We start from the raw sequence: 14,083 nt of genomic DNA, 5'->3' as shown, positions 1-14,083 counted from the left end.
CACGAAGATATTAAGCTCAAAGAACAATACTGCTGCTACAAGATCTTCTGGAAGAAAGGCCGCCATCTGAGACTGTAAATCCTTCAAATCATCACAGCTTAGACGGGATGAGAGATAAAAACATGTTTGGTCTCTAATGACAGATATTGGAATGTCAGTCATTAATCATTATGGTAATATGGGTCAAATGGCTAAAGCCACATTTGAGGCATAAGCTAAGGAGGCAATTATCATTTTTAAAGGCCACATTTGGGCTTGAATGACATTACAAATGATATTGAATCTCATTAATGTTAATAAGTACTAATGGAAAATAAAAACACTTGGAAATTGCAATTCAAAGCAAATGTAATTGCATCATTTAAGCAATTAGAGAAAATGCACCTCACTCCAGACAAAGTAAAAGAGAAACTGCATGACTTCGTAATGAATTCAAGGAATCAGATTTATATTGAAAGCACACTGAACTGTGTCTGCGGATGGCATTGTTTATTAGCACACTGTGTTGTTTCAGCACTCATTTCACTAAAAGAATTATGCAAAACCAGTGCAAACGTTCCCATAAAATTTGTGCTAAAAGCAATTTGCATGTCGCAGTTCTTTCAGGCAGGTTCTGAGAGCAAATTTTTGGAGGATGCAGCAGATTACTGTGATCTGACATGCTAAGCCTGAACTATACAGCATTACTTAAACAAAACGATCCAGGGTCACTCTTCAAAATGCTGCGGATCTCAGATATACGCCTGGTTAATGCTGTTCTCCATCATTCGATCGCCATTTGATAAATTACTACTTCTATGATTCATAGAAAATATACATAGACGTCTTCTAAACAAAATGAATTTGCCATCCACTTTCAGCTTCAGGTAACAGTGCAAAAAATGTTGTGATTACAGTAGATCCATTGCGTAAATAAGTCGAATTTCATAGAACGAAAACGTGAAAAAAGGACAATGTTAAATTGTCTTGTTGACTTAAAGCTGCAGTCCATAACTTTTTTTGGTTAAAAATGATCAAGAAATCAATTTTTGAGCAAGTACATATCCAGCCAGGGTTCAAAACTATCTCCTTACCTTAGCCCGGTAATAATGTTGGTAATAATGTTTTCTAATTCAAGTGGTACTCGTGGGTTTCCGTGGGAAATTCGAACATCCTGCCGTTTGTCTTTGCGTCATTACGTCACGTCTGTTTGCAGAGTCCCAACTAGTAGGCTATATGGCATATGAGGATGTTGCAGGTAGCGAATCATTTATAGCCTTTTCTCACAGCAGCTGCAATAATTAAAATGATCATTTTGATGGAGGATTGTATGGTATGACAAATTAACGTTAGAGATTAGACTGTACAGAAACTGAATTCTACAGGTTAACGCTAATACACACTAAATACACATAGTCATGCAATGCTGAATTTAAGGTAACACTTTAGTATAGGGAACACATATAAACTATTAACTATTCCTTTTCCCTTAATAAACTCCTTGTTTACTATTTTTAATAGTTAGTAAGTTAGTTGTTAATTTTAAGGTATTGGGTAGCATTTAGAATATAGAATAAGGTCATGCAGAATAAGGCATTAATATGTGCTTAATAAGTACTAATAAATAACCAATATTCTAGTAATATGCATGCTAATAAGCAGCTAGTTAAAAGACCCTAAAATGAAGTGTTACCCAATTTGAGAACAAAGTATAACAGTAATAATTTGCACGGTTTGACGTGATATAAGCAAAGCGATCGTTAGATTTAATCACCATTGGTAGTGCAATTGGACCCACTTTATATTAAGTGGCCTTAACTACTATGTACTTACATTTAAATTAATCATTTGATACAATGCACTTATTGTGTACATACATGTTTTTACATTGTACTTATATTTTAAAAACACCTGCATGTAATTACATCTGTAAATAATTTCTGTAATTACATTTATAATTACACTGTTGACCCATCCCTTAACCCTTAACCCTACCCTTAAACCTACCCATACCACCAAAGCTGAACCCAATAAGTACATTGTACTTATTTTTTGATGTAAGTACATAGTAGTTAAGGCCACTTAATATAAAGTGGGACCGCACAATTTATTGTAATGCCTTTTTTCCCCTCAGTTGGTCAGAACAAAAGTGGCAGATCTGTTAATTACTTGTTCAGATGACATTTTCCAGTGAGAATTATTATTTTGGTCATACTTCCATAACTACAATCTGTGATTCCGAAGTACAGTATCCATCGGTGCAGTGACACAACCCACGTAAAGATGATAATTCCACAAATAACTGCAATTGCAGGTTTCAGACAGAGATGGCGACAAAGAGGCAAAACTTACTGACTGCAGCTTTAATTTTAGAGCATTCAGTGCCACAGGTTCCTGTGAAATCACTTTATATACAGTACATACTCAATTTTTCTTGCTGTATTTTTGATATTTTAATTTTATTTTTAAAAAAAACTTGTAACTTGTGTAAAACTGTGCAAAAACTACTTTTTAAAGAAAATCTTAAGGTAAAGTTCTTTGTGTCCTTGAATAGAAAGGAATGATTATTTCCATCATACAGTCTGTGTTTAGCATCAGTCCTCATACTGTGTGAACCTGACATTTGTTTATAGTGCAATATTAAACTTTGACTTTAATGCTTGGCTTAAAATACAGTTTTCATAACATTGATGAAAAATGCTGGAGAAATGAAATAATTTTGATCTGAAATCTTATCTTTTTGCTTGTAGCATTTACCCATTGATAGTATTTGATAAAAAACTGTATACAGGTTCTAAGTGATTACTATTTCATTTTTACAGTATTTACATGGTACTCCGTGGCACTCCAAGGATACCATGTTGCAAATATTATATACTATTGTGGTACATTTTTTGTGTAAAGCACTAAAAATGGACTGCTATAATCCTAAAACACCCATCATTATGGGAAAAAAAAAAAAAAAATTATAATAAATAATTGATTTCACCCAGATAATCCACAGTTTTTACTTCCATCTATGTGAGAACACTTTGTAGCAGCTAATGTTGATTTAGCAATTCCATTTGTTGATTTTGCTCCCTTGCCTTCAAACATTACATTCTCAGTTAAGAAAGGATGTCAGCGTTTTGAAAATAAAATAAAGTCTTTTGTTGAGTTATTTTTTTCTTTGTTTTACGATATTCCTGCTCAGCAGTGTTTGCAGTGGTGGCCCTCTGAGAACTCCACGCTGTGATATTAATTGCTTGTTTTAACAGTGAGGCTGACTCATTCAGACTTTACCCCAGAGAAGTGCTTTTTTTTTTTTTTTTTTTTTTTAAAGCTGTCTTCCTCTCGGCTGCTATTATCTAAGAAGAAGAAGAGATGGGTTTCTGAAGCGATGGGAAATCTCCTGCACACTGGGACGGTAACAGGCACAAGTCAGACCCTCTTGTGTGTTTATCTTTTACAGTGGAGATAACGTTAAAAGAACTCTCTGAAACCTACTGAGCAAGCAAAATGACAAAATGTTAAAGATAAAAGTACATACACTACCATTCCAAAGTTTGGGGTCGGTAAAGTTTTTGATGGTTTTGAAAGAAGTCTTTTATGCTCACCATGGCTGCATTTATTTGATCAAAAATACAGTAAAAACAGTAATATTGTGATATATTATTAAATTTAAAAGAGCTGTTAAATATTTTAAAATATTATGTCATTGCTGTGATGGCAAAGCTGAATTTTTAGCACCATTACTCCAGTCTTCAATCACATGACCCTTCAGAAATCATTCTAATATCTTGCTTCTGCCAGTGTTGCTGTGTTGGGATGATCATACAAAACCATATATTTTAAAGCATCAAAGAGCCACAGCTAACTTATAGCTGCCTCTTATATTTAACAGTGATAGAATTATTTTTTTTGACATCACACACATCATCTTTAAGTAGGCTACCCCATCAAACTGACATTACTGACATGTTATCGCGTCACTATCATGGCAGCTCATTTGTTCTAATTAGAAGCTTTAGTATTTAGTTACATCTAGACAGCTGTTTAACATATGGCGATTACAATTGCAATTAACCAAATGTCCACTCATATATCTCTTCCGAATCCTCATTAAACATAGTTTTCCTCACTTAATCAAGTTCTTGAATAATATATAAACCATTTGCAGCAATGTAATCAATCTCAGCTGTAAAATCACACTCTTTGGGCCAAGCACGTGTCTGATGATACCCCAGATGAGTGACAATGCAGACTATACCAGACATGTTGTTTTGGATACAAAAGTTCACTACTTTTAACGAAAACAAATATAAAGTCTTTTCCAAGCTTTCAGACGAATTCGTACTAGTGATGCAATTTCTACTATCCATATACGGTGGTCCCCAAAAGCATTTGAACATTTAAGCTATACGTACTAATGTGTGAATGTCATTGCATTTAGATAAAAGTACTTTTTTTTTCTTGTTCTCATTTTCACTTCACTTTTTTTTCTTTTTTTTTAGTATATATAATTAAAAAACCCTTACCATCCACTTTATTAGGTACACCTGCTCAACTGCATGTTAACGCAGATCTCTAAACAACCACTGTGACATTCAGATGGTAGGGTCAGAATTTGGCGTAAACAACATGAAAGCATGGATCTATCCTGTCTTCTATCAACAGTTCAGGCTGCTGGTGGTGTAATGGTGTGGGGGATGTTTTCTTGGCACACTTTGGGCCCTTTAGTACCGATTGAGCATTGTTTAAATGTCACAGCCTACCTGAGAAATGTTGCTGACCATGTCCATCCTTTATGACCACAGTGTACCCATCTAGTCATGGCTACTTCCAGCAGGATAACGTACCATGTCACAAAGCTCAAATCATCTCAAACTGGTTTCTTGAGCATAACAATGAGTTCACTGTACTCAAATGACCTCCACAGTCACCAGATCTCAGTCCAATAGAGCAGTTTTCGGATGTGGTGGAACAGGAGATTTCTGACAAATTTGCAGCAACTGTGTGATGCTATCATGTCAATAAGGACCAAAATCTCTGAAGAATGTTTCCAGTATATTATTGAATCTATGCCACAAAGAAGGCAAAAAGGGTCCAACCCGATACTAGCAAGGTGTACCTAAAGTGGCCAGGGAGTATATGAGTATATATGCCCAGCCAAAAAAAAAAAAAAAAAAAAAAAGTCGCTGTTTGGATTTTACAGTGATTATCATGTTTCTAGCATATGTTTGGCAACAGTTCTTTTCATTTCTTAAACAACCATGTAGGAAGACACATCAGGGCCATATTCCAGATGACAATGTCAAGATTCATCAGGGTCAAATTGTGAAAGAATGGTTGGGAGGGAGCATGAATTTCCACACATGAATTGGCACATCTGAGTCCAGACCTTAAATTCATTGACAGTCCTTGGGATGTGCTAGAGTAGACTTGCCAATACATGTTGTGATGTTAGTTCCATCAAGAGATGCAACATTGATTATTATTTGAATTATTACTCTGTGAGTGATGATAATGTATTGGTGTCTTTGGAAGGCTTCGGTCTTTCAAAAACATTAAAATATACAAATTCACGTCATTTCATTTTTACATGCAGGGAATACCCAAGTTTTTTTGTCAGCTGGACCTGTTTGACCTAATATATTTACTTGAAGTAAGTCTCTGATGTCGGTTACTGGTCACATGACATGCAGGTAAACAAAGTGTTTTTAAAATCTTTGAGTGCTTTATTTTGATGGGTTTTTTTTAATTAATTTTAAAATGATTTATTTTAATTATTTTTTTTTTTTAATAATTTAATTGCTTAATAGCTTTTCATTAAACTCACAAACACCTGCAGTATGTAGGAGTTAAACTCCTACGTAATGTAATATGCGCTTAAGGTTGTTGATAAAGAATATAATATATTTTTTATAATATAATTTTTATAAGATTATGCTATTCAAATCGATGTGCTAAAAGAATAAGGTCAAAAGTAACCTAAAAATAATCAAAAATAGATTATATTACCTTAAATGTGTAATGTAATTGATTATATTACTGACTACAATTTTTTTCATGTAATTTGTAATCAGTAACTGACTACAATTTGTAAAGAATCTACCCAGCAATAACTTTGAAAGTACGTCAATTAAAGGGTTAGTTCACCCAAAAATGAAAATTATGTCATTAATGACTCACCCTCATGTCGTTCCAAACCCGTAAGACCTCCGTTCATCTTCGGAACACAGTTTAAGATATTTTAGATTTAGTCCAAGAGCTTTCTGTCCCTCCATTGAAAATGTATGTACAGTAGACTGTCCATGTCCAGAAAGGTAATAAAAACATCATCAAAGTAGTCCATGTGACATCAATGGGTTAGTTAGAATTTTTTGAAGCATCGAAAATACATTTTGGTCCAAAAATAACAAAAACTATGACTTTATTCAGCATTGTATTCTCTTCCGGAATCCTTTCCATTGAATTGATTCCATTGAATCCTTTCATCTGTCGGCGTTGGTAATGCACTTTTACGTCGCCGTGGTTGTTTTTGGCGATTAGGACATCCGCAACATGCACACTTACGCACCATTTTAAAAAATATAGCAATACCAAAATACAAACAATGTAGAATAGCTTGAATACAGCGTGCGTCTCCCTCAGACTGTAAACGAAGCTCGGGCGCACCGGATAACACGTCAGCAGCGTCTTACATCAGCAGCGCCACTGCGGAGTCGTGAACCACACTCCGGAGCAGAAGGGGGCGGTAATGCACCAATAAGCTGGATGCCAACCGCCATAAAAAGGAAAGAAGAAGAAGCGAAGTCGTGAACGTGGATTGACAACAGACCCGGAAGAGAATACATTGCTGAATAAAGTCGTAGTTTTTGTTATTTTTGGACCAAAATGTATTTTCGATGCTTCAAAATGTCACGGATGTCCTAATCGCCAAAAACAACCACATCGACGTAAAAGTGCATTACCAACGCCAACAGATGAAAGGATTCAATGGAATCAATTCAGTGGAATCAATTCCAGAATGGATTCCAGAAGAGAAGACAATGCTGAATAAAGTCGTAGTCTTTGTTATTTTTGGACCAAAATGTATTTTCGATGCTTCAAAATGTCACTGATGTCACATGGACTACTTTGATGATGTTTTTATTACCTTTCTGGACATACATTTTCATACATTTTCAATGGAGGGACAGAAAGCTCTCGGACTAAATCTAAAATATCTTAAACTGTGTTCCGAAGATGAACGGAGGTCTTACGGGTTTGGAACGACATGAGGGTGAGTCATTAATGACATAATTTTCATTTTTGGGTGAACTAATCCTTTAATATCTGCTAACACTTTATTTTGATGCTCCCCCAACAGACATTCTACTGACTATAAGTAAATTTGCAACTACATGTCAACTTATTCCACTTACCTGAACCCTAATACCTAACCTTAACCTAACAGTCTACTACAGTCTACTGATATTCCAATGAGAGTTAGTTGACATGTAGTTGCAAAATTACTTACAGTTAGTAGAATGTCTGAAGTGGACCATCGGAAATAAAATTCAAAATGTCTATCCAATTAGAGAGCAGCCTTGAACAATATAAGAGTGGATAGATATAAAGGTAAAACCAAACAAATGAAAACAACAGAAGAAAGTAGACACAATCAGGAAACACAGAGGGAATTCAGTGCTTAGTGAGAGAGAGTGAGGGACGAACAGAGGAAAAGAAACATAGGAGTGCATCAGTCTGTGTACCTTGAGGCCAGAGTCATAGGGGGAAAGGCCTACAATGGCATGCGTTAGTGTGAGCTAGGCTGGATGGTTGCGTACTCGACAAGGTCCCCGCCAGTGTGCACAGAGCTTCGTGGGCTGGGAGAAGATGCCAAAGCTGCAGTATCCAGTTCCGCATACTGGACATCACAGTCCTTGTGACCAGAGTTCTGGAGATAAGAGAGGTGGAGAGGATGTATGAGGAGTGGAGCTCAAAAAGAGACAGAGAGAGAGAGCGTAGAGGAGAACGGAAAGAGAGAGCTGTCACTCCAATCTGAGAACAGAGACTCCAGGTTAGTGAAATGAAAGGATTAGTTCACTTCGGAATTTAAATTTCCTGATAATTTACTCACCCCCATGTCATCCAAGATGTTCATGTCTTTCTTCAGTCGAAAAGAAATTAAGGTTTTTGAGGAAAACATTCAAGGATTTTTCTCCATAAAGTGGACTTCAACGGTTTGAAGGTCCAAATTGCAGTTTCAGTGCAGTTTCAATGATCCCAGCGGAGGAACAAGGGTCCCCTGACAGCAACATAATGTCGGCCCAGATCCAGCCCACATCTGGTCCGTGTGTAATCCACATGTATCAGATATGGATCGGATCTGGGCCACATTATGTTGCTGTCTGGGTCTTATCTATCGAAGCGATCATCCATTTTCTAAAAAAAATAAATAAATAAAAATCTATATACTTTTTAACCACAAATGCTCGTCTTGCACTAGCTCTGCAATGTGCATCCACAACTTCACGCATTACGTAGTCACGTTAGAAAGACCCAGTGTTTACATAGCAAATGTGCAAAGACTAATGCCAGGTTCAGACTACATGATATTTTTGCCGGTTACGATAGTCACTGTGTGATTTTGAAATCTTCTCTTGTCATGGACAAGAAACATGTCAGTCTACACGTTGCTACCCGACCATTTATCGCTTGCCGTCTTTGACCACGTGCGTGCTATCATCGAGAAGGCGGGACTACCGACTGACAGAAAGTGCCGTGAACGTAAACATACAAAGGCTAGCAGCATGTTTTGCTTTGTTGTTGTCATCAGAAAAGCCCAAATGTGGACACATATCTGGATTGCATGGATAATTGGATTTCCTCTGAAGAGAACCAAGGTAATTTATGTTTTATTTACCTTTTTTTGACTCTGTCACTTAGTCTCTGGAGGAAACATTGTAAATTCAGGAGTATTGTTGCCATAGCTCCACAAACATTTCCTCCTGTAAAATGCCACCTAGCAGAAACGATCCCATTCTCTTCGGCATGTTTGAAAGCATGTAGAAAGGTGCTTCTGTGCTTCTATTGGCCAGTGTCACACACGTGACGGAACTCGTCGATGACCGAATTTTTTTTAAAAATATGCTAACGTTACTGTGTGTTCACACCGCTAGCGGCGAGAGCGTGAAAATGACAGAAAGTCATTCATTTTCAATGAGAGCCGGGCGGCGAGCTCCGGCGAGAGCGGCGCGGCGCGTCTTGGACGGTGAGAGCGCCGTCGAGGAGAGTTGAAATCAAGTTAACTTTATGGTAATGATCTATGACGTGGTTCTCGAATGTTGATGCTCTCGCCGGCGGCGGTGTGAACGCACCCAGACGCAGCAATGGTTGTCGTCCACTACGACACACTACACAAGCTGAACCGATCGAATCTTGTGTCCTGACGCCCATTGTCGTTTATGAATCCCCACGACACCGTACATCAAACGGATTGTGGCAAAATCGGGCTAAAATCGTGTAACGTTAGTCTGAACCGGGCATAAGTCAAACACCCTTTACAAAACAAGAAAAAAAAAAAAAAAAAAGAAAGGTAAAGCAACGATGTTGGACGATTTTGAAGATGGAGGAGAAAATGAGATGGACTTTTTTGCCCTACCCTGCCCTGCTGCTGGGTCTGTACTTCCGCCTACATCACGGGTGACCTTTTTTTGATTACGTAATGCGTAGAGCATCGCAGAGCTAGTGCAAGATTAACATTTGTGGTTTAATAAAAGTATATACTTTTTTTTTTTTTTTTTTTTTTTTTTAGAAAATGGACGATCATTTCGCTAGACAAGACCCTTATTCCTCGGCTGGGACCGTGAACCCTTTGAAGCTGCACTGAAAGTACAGTTTGGACCTTCATCCCGTTGGTAACCATTGAAGTCCACCATATGGAGAAAAGTCCTCGAATGTTTTCCTCAAAAACCTTGATTTCTTTTTGACTGAAGAAAAACAAGAACATCTTGAAAGTCATGAGGGTGAGTAAATTATAGAAGATTTTAATTCTGAAGTGAACTAATCCTTGAACTTCACTGAGGAGTCCAGTCATAATACCTTTTTTTTTCCCCCCTTCCTTTTTACTAAAACCTTTTCCTAAAAATGCAATTTTATCCAAGGGTGAATCTCACAAAAAAAAAAAAAAAAGTATGTATGTAGGTATTTATGTATTTTTATTTATTTATTTATTTATTTATTGTATTATCCACTTTTTAATGGTGATTCTCATTACTATATACTATATAGTCATTTTTACTCCCCAATAAAATAAACAAACAAACAAACAAATAAATACTGTTTATTTTTGAGCACATTCAACAAATAATGTTATGTGTATTTACATATAAATACTTTACACATAACATAAATGAGAATAACTTTTTATTTGTTATGAGAATGGAAATTGAAAATATTATAATTATTATAATTATTTGTATATAATAATTAGCAATTCTACTTTTTTTCCCCCCACATTATAGTACTGAAAATCTACTTTTTAAGAATCATGGTAATGAGAATTGCATGGTTGAAACAGTGAAATAAAATAATAAAAGAAAATCCATGGAATAAATTAAAAATTTTACTGGTCCTATAGAAGGATACTATTTTCTTTATGCAAATTAAAATAAAAAATAAATAATTTTCTTTTGAATTTGGAATTAAATATGGCCAGGACATGTTCTTGGCAGGTTTTGTGAGATTCACCCCTACATAAATGGCTTGTGTACTGATAGTGAAACCAACAGCAAATGTATTTCAATGCAATTAATTGTGTGAGTAATATTTTAAGCGCTAACAATGTATATATACTGGCTCTGTAAATGACAGATTCTGTCATTGTTTCTGTGTTGGTATCACCGTCTTGACTCTATGACTGCCTTCTGTTCTGCCTCTACAGCTGTTAAACCATGTAGTTCAGGCAATATGACGAGACTCCTCCAGTGAAGTGACATGGAAGAGCAGAGATGAGATGAATGGACAGACATTATGAAGCATGATAATGATAACACAGAAACCAGACGTGGCGATGTTTTCATATAAAGAGACAGATGGCCTGGCGTGTAACCGATAAATCAATCAAGCTAGAACAAACAAACATGAGCCTGTGTTCAAAAGGGCCAAGGACTCAAACACAGCTCCTCAAGGTTGAACAAATTACATTCAGTGATGTGACTCTGTAAGATGACATACAGCGGCCCAAATTTGTATTTGATCAATGAATGCCATTGCAGTACATTTCAAAATATCACTTATTAAAATAACAAAAATGTTATATCAATGATATTCAAACGTGTCTCAAATGCCACATACTGTACTCTTTGGGTCCACTGTATTAACATATATATAACATATATAACAAATGTATGTATGTATATATATCACATATAACAAATGTAGGACAGAACAAGTCTTAGACATTAGAAGGAGAGGACAGAAAGGTAAAAGATGTATTTCATACATCAATAACACATGAAGAACAATAATAAACAAGCACCACAATCAAAAATAATCAGCCATTCACACTGCATAAAATCTGATATAAAATAAGACAAGCATAACATGAAAACAAAACAAACGGACACACTAAATGACAAACTTCAACGCAGTCGCGGGACCTAAAAACATTTGGATAAGATGAGATGGCAATGTTTTGAAATGATTTAGCCCGTGAAATGTTTATGAGACAACTTGAATCTCATAAAGAGGTCATTATCTGCTTTGTTCTGGCCACAAATCGTTGAATTGTAATAAAAGAATTCACAATTTTTGAGTAATGCGGCAGATTTCACCCGCAGGCCGCATTAATGTGGCGGCTCTTCAGCCATTATCCAATCACTGCTGAGGAGCTAATGAACACTCTGGTGGAATTCTATAATCTCTCAGTGGTGGCACTTTATATTCAAACTAGGAGCATAAACTGTCATCTTCCTTTATCATTACTTCTCCTTCGTTTTCTGGCGCAGCAGGAATTTCACTTCTGCTTTGACAGTTCCTATCCTCTTTATATCCCATAGTTCATGATAACATCTAGCAGATAATTGTTTTACTCAGATTCAAATGACAAACTCCTCGTCTGAGCGATGCTGCGGCAGAGGAAGGGGCTCGTAATCTTCAGTAATTCACTAGGTTTGTAAGCCGATGTCATTGTATGCGAACAGATGCTGCAGATATTGGTTTTGATGTCTCGGTGATAGTAATGCGAAGGGATGTTCAGTGTAAGGTATCTCCTGTTGGTGGTGCTCTTTGTGAATAGGAGATGAGATGAGCTCTGCGGTATTTGTGTGGTGTGCCTTTGGTGCAGTGCTGTGAGATGGTGAGAGTGTCTCCCTGGCCCTTTCTGCTTAAGATGACAAAGTGAACAGAGAGCAGAGTTGCCTCTATACATCTACCCCTGCTTTTCCGTCCCTGGAGTTCAAAAGGCTTTAGGAAGACAAGGGCTGCATCCCAATTCACCTAGCTACTATCCGTACTGTACAGTTCTCAGTCCCCCCAAAAAGAGGAATTCTGAACAACATCTTTGTTTCTTTGAAGGGCACAACTATTCAAACAAAAGAGAGCAACTGAATCCCTTCATGAATTTCCCTGCAACAAGGCTGTTGGGCTGTGTGTCCATCAAAGCGGTTTTCAGCCAGCTGAAAACACCAGAGCTCTTCTGAAAACGCCTAGCTGCGGGCGCTTGAGTGTGCTTCTGCGGTGCAGCGTTTCAGTTAAAACACTTGGTTGCTGCTGAATTAGCAGATCTGAATATAAAAAGTGGATATAATGTGCAATATTTGTCTGGTTAGGATTTTGTTCCATTGTTGTGCTTGTTGTTGTCAAGCAGAATGTGGCCGTTGGTCAGTGTGGTATTTGTCCCGCCCCTCCTCCACTGTGATTGGATGGCTGGGTAAAAAGTTACAGTGATGAGCGCTGCGTTTTAATCAAAGTTGAATTTTTTTCAAATCTCAGCATACGGAAAATAAATATAAATATTCGCTTAGCACCCATCACACTCTTGCCATTTTAAAATATGCTACACTCCTATTGAAAACAATAAAAAAAAAAAAAATTAAAAAAAAAATAATAATAATAAATACTCGCTTTAGAAAAAAACACTTCGGTGGACACAAGTCTTTAGTGTAATGAGCATGCAATTGTTTGAAGTAGTAATTTTGCCATTTATATACATAATTGGACACATAATTGTACCTTAAGGTCATATTGTGGACCTTTAAAGATACAGTTAAATGTTCTGTTTCCCTAGGAACAAAATTGTACCTGCACAGTACCTTTTTTTCTGACAGTGTAGGGTATATATGTGGTTCATTCAGTCTTTCAATAAGCAGCTGTCTCCAGAACGTATTCCTATAACAGACATGGCATCTAAGGACTACTTCACTGTTTTTGTTCCCCATCTTTTTGTTTTATTTGATGTTTAATTCATCGCAGGTTCATACTCAGGGGTTCCCTTACAAATTTATGTACATGCACACTTCAAAAACGGTGCTGATTGTTGACGTGCTAAAATATAAAGATTAAAATGCATTTATATTTAAATAGGATAAAAAAAATATAGAATGTACCAAATGTTAGCTTGCTTATTGTGAAAAATAGCATGATCTACCGGTAATTAAGTCCACGGCGTTTAATTAAGAAACTATGCTTCTAACCACAGGTCGAGGGCTGTAGTTCCAACCACTCAAGTTTGTGAATGTTCATTGGAACTATGGTTTCAGGAAACGCCAAATCGTTGAACTATGTTGGTAATTACATAAGTTGCAACCATAATTGGCTAACAATGGTTTGGAGAAATGCACCCCAGGTTGGCACATCCATACCATTAATTTTTAAAAGGAAGGTCATATACTTGAGATGTTAGCTGTGATTTAAACCCATTTACAGTTGTAAGAAAAAGTATGTGAACCACTTGCAGAATCTGTGAAAATGTGAAATTTTAACAAAATAAGAGAGATCATACAAAATGCATGTTATTTTTTGCTTAGTACTGTCCTGAGTAAGATATTCTACATAAAAGATATTTACATATAGTCCACAAGAAAAAAAAAAGCAAAAAAAAAAAGCTGAATTTATTCAAATGGCCCTATTCAAAAGT

The 14,083-nt window shown here is 36.5% G+C and overlaps 1 long non-coding RNA gene across 1 annotated transcript; it reads left to right on the top strand.

Annotated features, from left to right (window-relative positions):
* Positions 1-9,115: 9,115 nt before the first annotated feature.
* On the top strand, positions 9,116-13,051 carry LOC125254359. The gene is made up of 3 exons (XR_007181643.1): positions 9,116-9,648; positions 9,761-9,971; positions 10,889-13,051. It is a non-coding gene; the product is annotated as an uncharacterized LOC125254359 (long non-coding RNA).
* Positions 13,052-14,083: the final 1,032 nt, after the last annotated feature.

This window comes from Megalobrama amblycephala, linkage group LG19 (genome assembly GCF_018812025.1).
Source record: "Megalobrama amblycephala isolate DHTTF-2021 linkage group LG19, ASM1881202v1, whole genome shotgun sequence".
Classification (NCBI taxonomy): domain Eukaryota; kingdom Metazoa; phylum Chordata; class Actinopteri; order Cypriniformes; family Xenocyprididae; genus Megalobrama; species Megalobrama amblycephala.
Note: the sequence above shows the minus strand (reverse complement) of the source record. Positions and strands in the feature narration are given on the sequence as shown.